Genomic DNA, 13,878 nt, shown 5'->3' with positions numbered 1-13,878 from the left:
CTCCTGGTGCCCATTTTGGAATGCTGGGTGGAAAGCTCCATTTCAAGCCACCTCCCCTGGGAGTTGCCTCTGACCAAACTCCATCTCCAAGAAAGCCCACCAAACCCTGACCCCTTCCCAGGGAGTGTCAAGACCACTCCCACAAGCTATTTAACGCCCCCCCCAAACAAACATGTGGTCTTTTTGGTTCTCCTTACCCCTCTCTGTGTTTTCACGGAGGGTCACCCGAGAGCACTGGCATCCATTAAACCTGGGCTTTTTCCATTTGATTTGGTATGATTTGGATTATTGCATTAGTGGAGAGACTTATCGGGCCTGAAAAACTTTACACTGTTGATTTGATAAACACCAGGACCAAAAGCAACTTCAGGTGGGCAGCGTTTATTTGCCTTGCGGCTTGTATAGCCCATCATCAAGAGAAGTCAAACCAGGAGCTCCAGTAGAAAGCTGGAGGCAGGGGGCAGGAACTGAGGCAGAAACTGAAGCAGATCCCCCTGGAGAAATGTCACTTACTGGCTCACTTCCCTGACTTGCTCTTGGAGGGGGAAGCCATGATTGGTAGTATTTACATATCTGGTCTATCATCCATAAACTCTTGTACTTGGAGCAGGGAAAGTTTTTGTCATGCCTCTGCAGCTCACCTGGGAAAGGGCTTTGCCAGTTCCCATGGGTCTGAGGTGTTGGTCCTTGTTCGTAATACACATTGATTCAAGGCTTTAACTTTCCACGGAACTGAATCCTTGGGTCTAGTTTCTATCTGACCTTTACTCAAACAGTAAATCTCCATTAATCCTTTAGGCTTGCTGATCTGGGTGCTCATTCGTTCACTCTCTTCCAATCTAATGTGTCCCAACAGTGGTCCAGGAACTGTGCCAGGTGCTAAAACCCTGAAGTATTGCACCCTGCAGTTCAAAGGCTGCCAGGGCAGAGCAGCTGCCTGGATTCTTGTCTCTTTCCCTGGAGCTTCCTGCTTGAGCTTACTGAAGGCGCTTGAGGTTGTTGACATAAAGCGAAGAGCTACCCAGTTTTCTCTCCTTTAATTAACACCTAAAACAGCAATTAGAAAAATAATAGAGGAAATAATCCCTGCCTTGTGAGGCTATTCAGCATGCCAGCAAAGTCCTGTCTACAGGTAGGTAGGTGTCTTGGCGATTACCCTCACAAACCTCACACAGTTGATGACTTGCTGTCATCAAGCCGGCTGAATGAAGAGAGTTTGAGTCCTTGGAACCCACACGGGAGAGGCAGAGAACAGACTCTCCAAAGTGGTCCTGTGACTTCCGCGTGCATACCACATACACACATGTACATAAACATAAAATTTTAAAAAATGAATTTAAAAACTGAGGCTGATACAATCAGCCAACAAGTTCTCAACTTTCATTAATTGTTGATAAATATGTTTGCCTTCCGATGCTTCACCACGCTGTCCTAGGATGTGGCTCATACCCGCCACCCAAAGACAATTATCAACTGATTTGCATCTGCTCTCTGAAGAAATGTAAGAAGTCAATGCCCTGGTTTCCATGGAGAGTGTCCTTAGAGGATGAGTTTGTTCTCACTATATAGGTTACCATATTCCTAGTTCAAAGCGAGGCTACGATCCATATAAAAACCTGTGGTTAGAGTTAAACAAACATTGAGTCAACCTGCAAGGCAATTTTGAGAATCAGCTGAGGGAAAGAAAGCCTCCTTTGCTTCATCCAAGAGATGTGAAGAGAAGAACCTTACTTGTCTTCGGTTTCGGTAATCATCAGGGTTATCCGGAATGATCGTTGGTATTTCTTTATAAATGTGAGCCAGATCTGGCCGGTGTTAAAATCCCATCCTCAGTCACTAAGAAAAGGTTTCCTGAACCAGAGTTCAGGCTGAAGGGGAATGAGTGTCTCACGGGCTATGAGTCACAGCACAGTCAAGATCTGGGAACTCAGAGAAGGCTCCTGGAGAAACTCTCCTACTGAGGCTGAAAGGGAAGTTTCACAGTCAGCAGAGTGAGGAAGTGCTCCAGGCTACAGGAGACAAGAAGGGACACATCTGAGAACTAAGAGTAACTCAGCCTGTGAAAGCTGGAGGCGGCTGCGGGTAGAGACGTGATGGGAGGCTTGCCTTGCCATGAGTCAGATGCGGCTTGTTCTCCACAGATTCGTGTTGGGAAGCAGGGTGCCCATTGGAATATACCGAGAGGTGGTGGGGCCTTTAGGAGGTGGGGCCTGGTGGGAGAGGGCTAGGTCCTGTGTGAAAGGATTAAGGTTGGTCTTGCCCAGTGGGTTAGGCCTCAGGGAAGTGGATTCTTTCATTTCCCCAGGGAGCTAGATAGTTCTAGAAGAGCCAACCCATTCTTTCCTGCTCTCTCACTTCTCTCTGACAACCTATCTTGCTCTCTCCTTATCTCCCTCCCCTTCCCCTCTTCCCCGTGTGTGTGTGTGTGTGTGTGTGTGTGTGTGTGTGTGTGTGTGGGAGAGAGAGAGAGAGAGAGAGAGAGAGAGACCTACCATGTGGTATTGTCCACCCAGAGGCCCTTACCAATAACTTAAAGCCTCACCTTGTTCCTGGACATCCTGAACTGTGAAGCCCCAGTTTCAGAAGCGTTCCAGGTTCTTGAGATGATGGTGTGAGGTGGATGGTACCAGGAAACCACATGCACCCTTATTTTACTATTATTTATTTGTTTGTTGGTTTTTTGTTTGAGGCAATGTCTCTCTAAATAGCTCTCGTTATAGCTGAAACTCACTATATAGACAAGGCTGGCTTCCACCTCACCGAGATTCCCCTGCCTTTTCTCCTAAGCGCTGGGTTTAGAGGTGTGCACCACACGCCTGGCTCCCTTCTTCCTTCAGTCTTAGAGAACAAACCTTTGACCTACCACACAGTATCAGGAAGAAGCCAAATGACAGGAAAGCAACCTAGAACATCCAGATTTATGTTTACAGAAGCAAACACACCGCAATGCGTCAGAGAGGTGTTTCCAGTCACAGGGAGAGTGCACAAAGAAGGTGTTTAATGAATGAGTGCTGTTTACTAGCGAGCAGCCTGGAAGGTCAAACTTATAAAGGAGACAAGGCACCCCCTCCCCCCCCACACACACACATGATAGTGCAAAACAATTGTTTGCAAGGAAGAAAATTAGGGGTAAAGAGAAAGCTGGAGAGGTGGGCAGGGTGGCTCAGGCCTTGAATCCCAGCCCTTGGAGCCGGAGGCAGGTGGATCTCTGGGAGTGTGATGTCACCCTGGTCTGCACAGTGAATTCCAGGCCAGTCAGGGCAACACAGGGAGACCCTGACTCAGAGGGATGAAAAAGAAGAGCGAAGGGAAGCATAGCTAGGATTCTAATGAGAGCGGAGATAGTGGAGATCCTAGCCAGAGACCGCAAAATCTATTTGAATCTGAGTCTCCGGGCAGCAGAACCATCAGGGAACACAGCAGAGAGGGGATCCTGCCCTAGGAAATGCGGGGCAATCACACGCATGTCCTGAAACCTAGAAGAATCTGGTTTCCAAGGTTTTCAGTAGAAGACTGCATTTCTGTCAAGTCACTCGAGGTAAAAGGTCAAATGTTAAGATCAGTCAACAAAAAACATTACGTCAACGTGGTAGGTTTTGCCAGTAAACAGACTTTACATTTCTGTGGTGTGATGCCTGCTCTTGGTTGTCAACTTGGCACTATTTGGATCTAACTAAAGCTCAGGCAGACGCGTGAGAGGTTTTTCCTGGTTGGATCACTTATGGTAGGAAGACCCATCCTAAATCTGGGCCACGCCTTCTGGTGGTGTGGACACAGAATAAGGAAGCCTTTACTCTTGCCTGCTTGCCCTCGCTCTCACTGGCAAGTTCATTCCTTGTCTGATATTAAAGCCTACTTCTGCCGGGTTCTGATATATACTGAAGACTAGCTGAAGCATTGAGCCTCATGGACCAGACAAGTACTGGATTCTTGAACTCTCTGGTTTTTGTTGAAATAGTTGGACCACATCCTATATGCCACTCTAATCAATCTCCTCTCTCTCTCTCTCTCTCTCTCTCTCTCTCTCTCTCTCTCTCTGTGTGTGTGTGTGTGTGTGTGTGTGTGTGTGTGTACTTCTATATCTCTAGAGAATGCTGATTAATACATGTGGCTATTTGGTGAAATCTTGTGTTCTGATGTCTTTGCACATTCTACTTGGCGTTTAAACAAAGGCAATCAGCTTTCCCTTCTGCTAGAAGAATTTAACTGCTTTTTCATTGTTGTAATTATTGAAGGCAAAGGAAGACTTGGGGACAGAAAAAGAGATTTATTGAGCTTTGACCTGGCACCAGATACCTGTTGGACGCTCTATATATCATTTCTCATTTGATATTCACAAGGCAGAGAAATCACTGGGATTTTCAACACCCAAACACTGATTTTTCACTTCTAAGCTCTGTGCATTATTAAATAACAAAAATTAAAATTGAGGGAACACATGACTTCAAAACCCGTGAGTGAAACGATTGCTTTATTTTATCATGTTATTCTTACCATATTCATTTTATATTAGGGTCTCCAGAGGAAGAGAACCAATAGAAAAATGAAAATATAATTATAACAGAGGATTTATTAGCTTGGATTCGGTAATTAGAAGCTGAGTCAATCCACTCTTACCTTTCTTGGGCTGTAATAACTGCTGAGCTCAAGAAGCTGGAAGCCTTCAGAATACAGGGGTCCATGAGGCAGCCCCATCCTAAGGCTGGAGGCCTGAAGAGCCCTGGAGAAAGACAATTAAAAGTCCATGCTGATTGGAGTCTGATGTCCTGAGGTAAAGGCTGCCTACAATAGTGGGTGCTGCCCAATTTCAGGGCGGGCCTTCACACATTCCCATTGCCTTTAAAAATTCCTCACAGATAACACCTAGGTATTGCCTGGATGCATGAGTTGAAATTTTATGATCAAAAACCAGAGAAAAGCAACCTAAAGGGGCGAAGATTTACTTTTGGCTCTCCGTTTCAGAGTATTTAGTCTGTACTTGCTGCATCCCACGTACCTGGACCAAGCACACTGGTGTCAGTGGGAGCCTAGAGCAGACATGACACAATGACATAGGAAAAAGAGAGAGAGGGAGCACTCAAGAACATGCCCTAATAACCTGATTCCTCCACCCAACCGTCTCCCACAGTCTCCAGTAGATTTAAATCCCATGAATGGTGCTTTCTAGCCTGTGAGATGCCCCCTGTGAGGTCCCCGATTTGACCCACCCAGGGCCAGCTATGGCTTTTAGATAGCCTATACCACAGTCTGTATCTGTTGTAGTCAATGTAACTCTAACAGGGGTGCCACGCGTAAGCACAACTAGCCAGTCCTAAACCTGCATATTCAGCTTCATCCATTCTCGTCCAGAAAACCACAGTCAAGGTGCTTATACACATTTGTCTTTCTGCTTGGGGTTTCCTGTGGCATCCCTGTTCTTCTTGGTGACCCGCTGATTAAAATTGCTAAAGATCTTGTCCAGTTCCCCTGGCTTTGTCTATTTCTGGCATCACCAACCTCACCTAAAGTAATAAGCTTAAAACATAAGGTCTCTACCCATTAGAAGCTGGCAGCAACTTTCCCTGCCGCTGATGCCATCAAGGTTTATAAACATTCCATAATGTTCCATGCAGGACAAAAAACCAACCCCAGTTGAGAACCAAAGGTCTGAAGCTTCCACAGGTAGCCTCTGACCTTCAGTAGCTGCTGACTGATATCCCTTATGCACAATGCTAACAGGACTAAAAGAAATCAATTTTGAATTTAACTTTGTCATTCTGGTCTACAAAGACTAGGTCTGCCTTCTGAACTACTCCTCAGCTTCCTCTGAGTGGATCATTTCCATCCTGCAAGGAAGTTATTTGTGACTCAAAATGTCCTAAATTAGGGGTAAAGCACTTCAGATGTTCTAAATGGATGCTCCTTAAAACTCAGGAAGTAAACAACTCAGTAACTTTAGGAAGTCCCTGAAACTAAGCAGATGCACCGGGACCCCCTCCTCTCGAAGCTGATCAAAAGCTTCTCAGACCAGCTGAACTGCTTGGAAAAGGCTCAGACCAGTCAAGCTTCCTAAAAAGAAACACTCTCCGAGCTCCCTCGGGATTTATAGTGTGCTCTAGGGTTCCAGTTTTCAGGAACTGTCACCCTTGCTGGGGTGAGCTTTGGATGATACAGCTATCTTTGAGTCATTTCTGCCCCTGTAAGTGACCCCAATAAAACTCATTGGTTCACCATGTTGGACTTCGATAGTATCCATATTTTGCTTTTGTGTGAGTTTCCTATATGGGATGAGTAGAAGTTTGTTCCCATCTCCTCAGTAAGAGTGTCCCTCAATACTAACAAAACCTGGCAGAGGGACAACCACAACTGAGATTTTCTTTTTCACATGTATTTATGTAGTCTAAAATATACTTTATTTAGTAACTTAAATATCACATAGGAATGAAATATCCACATATTTTATAATAGACTTTAGTCCTATCCTTTCACAAAGATAATTTTTCAATATAAGAACATCATCTTAGAGTGTGGGGATGTATACCTTTAATTCCAGCATTTGAGAGCGGGAGACACAAGGATTGCATGCAAATTCAAATTCAGCCTTCTTGTTTATATAGCAAGTTTCATGCCAGTCAAGGCTACATAGTGAGACCCTGTCTCAGAACAAAAAAAAGACAGAAAAGTAAAGAAAGAAAAAGAAAAAAGGAAGGAAGGAAGAAAGAAAGAAAGAGAAAGAAAGAAGAAAAGAAGGAGGGAAGGAAGAAAGGAAGAGAGCAAAGCAAAGCCTTACTTAGCTGGGCATGGTAGTACATATACACCACTCTAATCCTCACACTCAGAAAGCAGAGACACGAGGACTTTTACAAATTCAAAGACAGCCTGCTCTATACACAGCTAGCCTGAGTGCCACCAAGGATTCACAAAAAAACTAAAAGACAAACAAGCAGAAAACCGTGGTGAGTCTTTACTGTTGAAGGGGCAATCACTTGCCTTCTGAGAAACAACTGTCCACGGCAATCTGTTGCATCCTAGGGAGAATGGCCCATTTGGTAAACTTGTTTCTGAAGAGGTAACCACTGGCACATAGTTTTGGAAAATATTTATGCAAGAGTCAGATTATAAATTAGGAAATGTTAAGTATAAGAAGCAACGCTAACTGTAAAAGCCCTTGATGTGGCTGTGGGCGGATCTCCATGCGGCATGGATGTAGATGCAGCATTGGGAGTGTGGAGCATAGAAGAGAGAGGCAGAGGAACACTTTCTTTTGGTTGTCAATGGCTAACTGGGTGACAGCCAAGAAAGCAGCAGAATTCAGCTTTGATGCTTCCTAACCCAGATTAGTTCTATCTGACTTGAGATCTTATTGTCAAAACAAACAAACACAAAGGGCCCCTTCGCTGTTTTTATTATAATGTTGCCTCCAGTGCACCGGTGATTGATCTTGGGAAGATAATAGCTTTAAAAATTGACCGATTTATGCCACTGTGGGGCTTCATGTTCTTTGAGAGTCTCCAGTGGAGGCTTCCATAGAGATGCCAGGTAACTGGAGAGTTGACATTAATCTTGATTAAATGTCTTAAGTATAGAATTGCAGCCTTTGCTGTCTGGGCTTTAATCCTGCCTTTCAGAGACAAAACATCCAGAAGACTTCACAGTACGGTGCAGAAAATATAAATAAAACTTAAAAAAAAAAAAGAAGTCCCTTCTTAGAAAGCCAGCCCCCCACTGAAGCCCTGCCAGGCCCAGAATTACAGCCTCCAAAGCTTCAGAGTAAAATTGCATGATGCTCCAGCCCACATGAAACGAAGGGATGGTTTGCCGTGTGTGGCCCAGAAAACGGAATACCATTTCGACCTAAATGAAGTCACTTTGAGAGCTCTTTGTCTTCTCAGACTCTGGGAGCTGTGGTCCTTGTTGGTCAGCATGTGGCACATGTCTAGAGTGTTCAAGCCCAGGCCAAGTGTGTGAGCCACACTGGTCACCTCAGATAAGGGTGCTTTAGCCTTCAGAACAAGAAATGGCTGCAGCATGGTGAACTAGCATATTTATTTTGCCTTTGGAGACCATTCATCTGTCAGTTATAAAATGCTATTGTACATTCTATGAGAGTCAGTATTCACACTGTTGTTAAGTATTAGGAGGAGCACTTGATGTGATTGTGGGTAGATCGCCATAGATGTAAATCCAAGGTTCAGGGTGTGGGGTGGATGCAGATGCAGGCTTGGCGGGTGGGGTGGCAAACGAGAGAGGGAGAGGAACACTTTCTTTTGATTGCCAATGACTTACTGGGTGAGAGCCAAGAAAGCAGTCAGAAGCAGAATTACAGAGGCAAAAAGCAAAGTTAATACATTTAGAGACTTTTCCAGATCTGCGGACATTGATGGATTAGGTCTCTGCTTTCATTTCGGCAGGTGGTGCTGTCTACGTGCTGAGTTTTATGGCCCAGTGGCACTTTCATCATGGAGTCAGTTGTGCTAAGTTCTGGGGCCCTGTTATAACATGAACGAAACAAAAGCACCTGGGACTGGAGAAGTGGCTCAGGAGGTAAGAGCATTTGCTGCTCTTGCAGAAGATCAGGGTTTAATTCCCAGCACCCACATGGTAGTTCTTAATCATCCCTGACTCCAGTTCCAGGGAATCTAATGTTCTCTTTTCACCTCTGTGGCACCAAGCATGAACATGGTCCATATACATACATTCAGGCAAAACATCCTTACGTAGAAAATAAAATTAATAGTTTCATTTCATTTTGTTATTTTTGGGTGGGTTTTTTGCTTTTTTTAAAAAAAATTGTTTTAAAATAAGAAAAGGTACCATAGGATAGAAAGCCTACTAACAGCATCAACAGTGATTTCTTGGCCTTTAATGAATGAAGGAAGAGCAACATCAACTGTCCGTGGCTCCAAGACTATCTGTTCATTTTTGGCTGGCTGGCTAACTCACAGTCCGTAAATAGGTGTTTTCTCTTCTGTGGCTTTATTTGTTCAAAAATATTTATGCTGTTTATTCGTGTAATTGATTTTGTTCCTTGAACTGGAAAAGAAGGAAGGCTGGGCAGTGGTGGTGCATGCCTTTAATTCCAGCACTTAGGAGGCAGAGGCAGGTGGATTTCTGTGAGTTCAAGGCCAGCCTGGTCTACAAGACAGGCTCCAAAGCCACAGAGAAACCCTGTTTTGAAAAACCAAAAAAAAAAAAAAAAGAAAGAAAGAAAGAAAGAAAGAAAAAAGGAAGGAAGGAAGGAAAAGAAGAAAGAAAAAGAAAGAAAGAAAGTGGTGGGAAGGGAAACAGAGAGGAGAGAGCAAAAAGGAAGGGGAAACTAATAAGGGAGAGAAAGACAAAGAGAAGGAAGAGAAGGAGAAAGGAAACATGGGAGAAAGGATGGAAAGAGAAGGTTCTTACAAGAAACAGATTTGTATCCTAGGCAACAGCCACCAGGCTCTGATTTTGATATATGATGATATTTTTTTAATCTTTCATGCAAAATTATGACAACCTCCCCCCAAATTCAGACATCATCCTTTACTTCAAGAAAGTCATATGGCAACAAAGCGAGAGGGAAGAATTCTATTGGCAAGTACCCATCCCTCAAAAGGAGCAAGAGAAAAGTGTCTCTTTCCGGTTAGAGGAGGCAGGATTTCCTGGGAAAAGTTGGGGGAAGACAGAGCAACCTTAAGAAAGGACAGCCTTAGTCATGCCTGCCCCAAAATAGAGCCTGCCTTCTATCAAATGAGCTTAAACTATTCAAGAAGAAAGTGGGGAAAAAACAGACTCCATGTCTCCAACTTAAACAGAGCCCAATGCAACTTAAACAATATAAATAAACTTCAGTAGTTCTGGAGTCAAAGGTTAAGTGGTGAAGACTACTCCAGGCCTTCCTTAACTCATAATAGTTCCTTAACTCATGGAAGGTGAACGTTAACCTTCCTTCCACAGTCTCTCTGTGTGGATATGTGCTTAAGTTCCCTTTTCTGTAAGGGCCAGTCACATTGGTTTAGAGTCCACCTTCCCCCAAGTTGGGCTCATGTTTAACTAGCTGCATGATCAAGGACCCTATTTCCAAAGCAAGCCACCGAAGATTAACTGGTGTTAGTACTTTAGTGACTCTGGTGAGACAATGCGAGGCACAGAACACATGGGCCAATACATTAAACAGCATAGATGAGACTGAAAAACTCCTTAAAAAACAAGATGTTCAAGGTGCTTCAATGAGAAGCACACAACATAAAAACTTTAGTAGCTATGAAAGAAATTGAGTAGATTAGTGTGCTTCTCCACCACTGTAAAAAACACTCTGACCAATAACAACATGGCGGCGGGGGGGGGGGGTGGTTATTTGGCTTAGAAGTAGTCACTGTCATCAGGAGAAGGCAAGGAAGAAACTGAAGACAAGAAACTGCAGCCACAGGGGAAAGCTGTTTGCTGGCTTTCTCCCCTGGCTTCCTCTGCAACCCTTCTTATAACAGCCCAGGCCCACCTAAGTAGGGATGGCACTGCCCACAGTGGGCTGGGCCCTTTGACATCAACTACAATCATAGCAATGTCTTCAGAGATGTCCACTGGCCAAGGCGGTGGAGGCAGCTTCACAGCTGCGATTCCCAGTTCCAGGATGATTCTGAATTTGTGTCAAGTTGACCCTGTCTATGACATCATGTATATTAAACTTTTAGTTATAAGAATTGTTATGGAAAACTCCATGCTTAAACAGCTGGATTGATAAGGGTTACCAAGGTTCCAGACATCTAGGGAAGACCTAATCCCAGTTTCATGAGAGAGAGGCAGGATAGGTGAGGGAGAGAGAGGGAGAAATCACAACTCGTTTTCCTACTGTATGTCGCGCTGAGGCCAAGGCAAAAATGTTTATAAGAAATGTGTAGAACAACAGCCCTCATGAGCACAGGTGCAAAGATCTAAAAAAGCCAGCAAACAAGTCAACATTGCATAAGAGGGGAGCACATCTCTCCAAGCTATTACTTTATTGGCTCAGAGTTGGTTCAACACTATTAAATAGACTGATACATAGTTCACCATATAGTGCTGTCTTAGATCACATCCATTGCTATGATGTGCACCGTAACCAAAAACAACTTGGGAAGGAAAGGGTTTACTTGACTTAAAGACAGGAACTCAAGAAGGAGCACAGGTAGGAACTAAGGCAGAAACCATGAAGAACACCTCTTGCTAGCTTGCCCCCCTTGGCTTGACCATTTTGTCTTCTTGCACAGTCTTGGTCTACCTTCCTAGGATGTTCTACTAGACAAGGTTCTCTAGAGTAACAGGACTTAGAGAATGCATCTCTCTTAAAGAAAGGGGATTTATTAGACTGACTTACAGGCAATGGTCCAGATAATCTATGACTAGAAAGGCCAAGGATCCTGTAGTTGCTCAGTTCCTGAGGCCGGATGTCTTCAGTATATGCTGGGATCCTGAAGAAGTGAGCTCTAATGTCACTGAAGGGATGGATGTACTAGCAGGAGGAAGGCAAACAGGCAACGAGCAAAGGCTTCCTTCTTCCATGCCCAAAGTAACAGTACCCTCATATGGTGCTAGAAAGAAAGAAAAGGAAAGGGGGTATAGAGTTGTCAGTTCCGAGAACTCACCCGGTTATAGAATTGAAACTAGAATATAATGCAGACACCATTACAAATGCACTGCTACACACACTGCAGATAGCATTGCAACTGATGCAGCTGCGTGCACTGCAGATGATAGCATCACAAATGCACTGCTGCACACACTGCAGAAAGCATCACCAATGACAAGACTACTATGGTAACCAGTTTGGCAATTTCTTATAAACTTAAATATAGAAAATCCATGTGACCTAGTGACTACATTTCTATGTGTTTTTCAAGTAAGTCATAACCCTGTGTCCCACAATAAACCATATATTCAAGGAGTGTTTAAAACAGTTTCATTCAGGCCGCCCCCAAAAGTACAGACCCAAATGCCTGTGGCACACTTACGTAATTAAGGGCAAGTCAGCCAGAGGAAAGAAAGATCCATCTGTAACTCCGCTGTGGGTTGAAAAATCCAGTCATAAAAGGCATACGAAATCTGCACTTTGTGACATTCTGAAAAAGGCAACGCTATGGAGACAGAAACCATACAGCTGTGAGCAAACGGACTGCAGAGAGTAATTACTGTGTCGGCTACAAGGAGGGAAGAGGACCGTTTGGGGAGGGATGTGACTGAACTCGTGTGTGTGCGTGTGTACATGTTTGTGTGGGGGAGATGTGTACCTGTTTACACACCTGTATGGAGGCCAGAGGTTCATGTCAAGTGTCTTCTTCAATCCCTCTCCACCTTATTTTTGAGACAGGGTTTCTCATACTGACTTGGCTAGACAAGCCCCAGAGACTCTTGTCTCCACCTCCCCAGCTCTGGGATTACAAGTGTGCACTGCCGGTGAGCATGACCTTTCACCCCGGTGCTAGAGATTGAACTTGGGTCCTCAAGCCTGTGTCACAAACACTTTGGCATCTGAACTGTCTCCCCCAGTCCCTGAGCTTTCCTCTGTTACTAGCAGAAAATGTGTGTATTAGCCAAAACACAGAAATGAACACTCAAAATATTTACAATACAGAAATCATCTCTCAATGTTTAAACTTCAAAAATAAACCATTAAAGCATAGAACATGAGTATTTAAATTAGTCTTGGTCCCCCAAACCCAACAGTATTTCATGAACTAACTTTGGCTTTTCCACTGAACACAAAAGTCTTGATGAGTTATCCATGTGGCTATAGCCAAGAGGTGCCGAGAACGGTTTGGAAGCTAGGCCCAAAGATAATCAAGGCCATAGAATCAATAGCAGGAAAAATGTAGTATTGAGACAGAAAGTACACACAGAACAAGGAAGAGACAGGAGCTAGCCTAAAAGTCCAAAGGGCTTGAGTGAAGGGTGTGTGACTTCCACAGAAAAATCTGTTCAAAGAGCACTCTCAATCCATCAACCCAGCCGGACATGATTCACAGAAAGAAACTCGGAATGTCTGCAGCTCATGATGGGGACGTGACTGTGAAGTGAGACTGCGTAGAATTTAGCATCAATTAGCACCTCCTTGTACGTCCACCTTGTCACTCCTTACTCTAAAGGGGAGGCTGTTCTCTCATCCCGGAAAAGCCCCTAGAGACCTAAACCTCGCCTGGAGCATCATCAGCATCATGGGGAGCCTTTGTTTTGAGCAGCTGTGGCACGGTGGGATCCTGGGGGAGAGTCCCACACACCAGCTGGCCTCTTTCTTCATGGAGTGTTTGATGTGCGAAGGTTGTGCCTGGAGACAGCATTAAGTTGCCCCCTCAGGAACAACATGTGTGAGGCTCTCCAGCCTCATTTGCTGGCAGGTGTTAAGTGTGTGTGTGATTGGGAGGGAGTTAGCTGATGCCTAGCGCTTGGTGCTGTTCTCCCAAACTGCAGATAAACATGAAAAAGGATTCTTGAAAAGCAGTCAATAAATTATTTCTTGAGAGGGTGAGTGGGTGGAGGAAGGAATCAATAGGAGCAAAGCATGAATAAATGATCCAGGCTTAGTGTGGGAGCTGGGGGCTGGGAGGTGAAAGATGATTAGCCTGTATAGAGCGGCCTCTCAGAGGAAAGCCTGACGGACACTAACCCCTGAGTCGTGTGTGGGTGTGCTGCTGGCGGGGCTCATTAGTGTCTGCTTCCAGTCTCCAAGATTGTACCGAGGGTTGACTCCTGGAAACTGTTTTGTTCTGTTTCTTCCCCCTCTGCTTCCCTCTTCATCCTTCTCTGTGATGAGTTCAGTCCTTGTTCAGTTTCCAGTGGGAAGACTCATTCCTCCAAGAGTCTGTAGCCCAGGTTTCTGCATTTTGTTTTACTTTGTACATGTGTGTGGAAGGGGATTGTACATGTGTTCATGTTCCTGTGTGTGTACACACA

The sequence above is a fragment of the Microtus oregoni genome, unplaced genomic scaffold, assembly GCF_018167655.1.
Source record: "Microtus oregoni isolate MIOR12 unplaced genomic scaffold, Mior012 000010F_ref0000083, whole genome shotgun sequence".
NCBI lineage: Eukaryota > Metazoa > Chordata > Mammalia > Rodentia > Cricetidae > Microtus > Microtus oregoni.
This window is presented reverse-complemented; position numbering follows the sequence as displayed.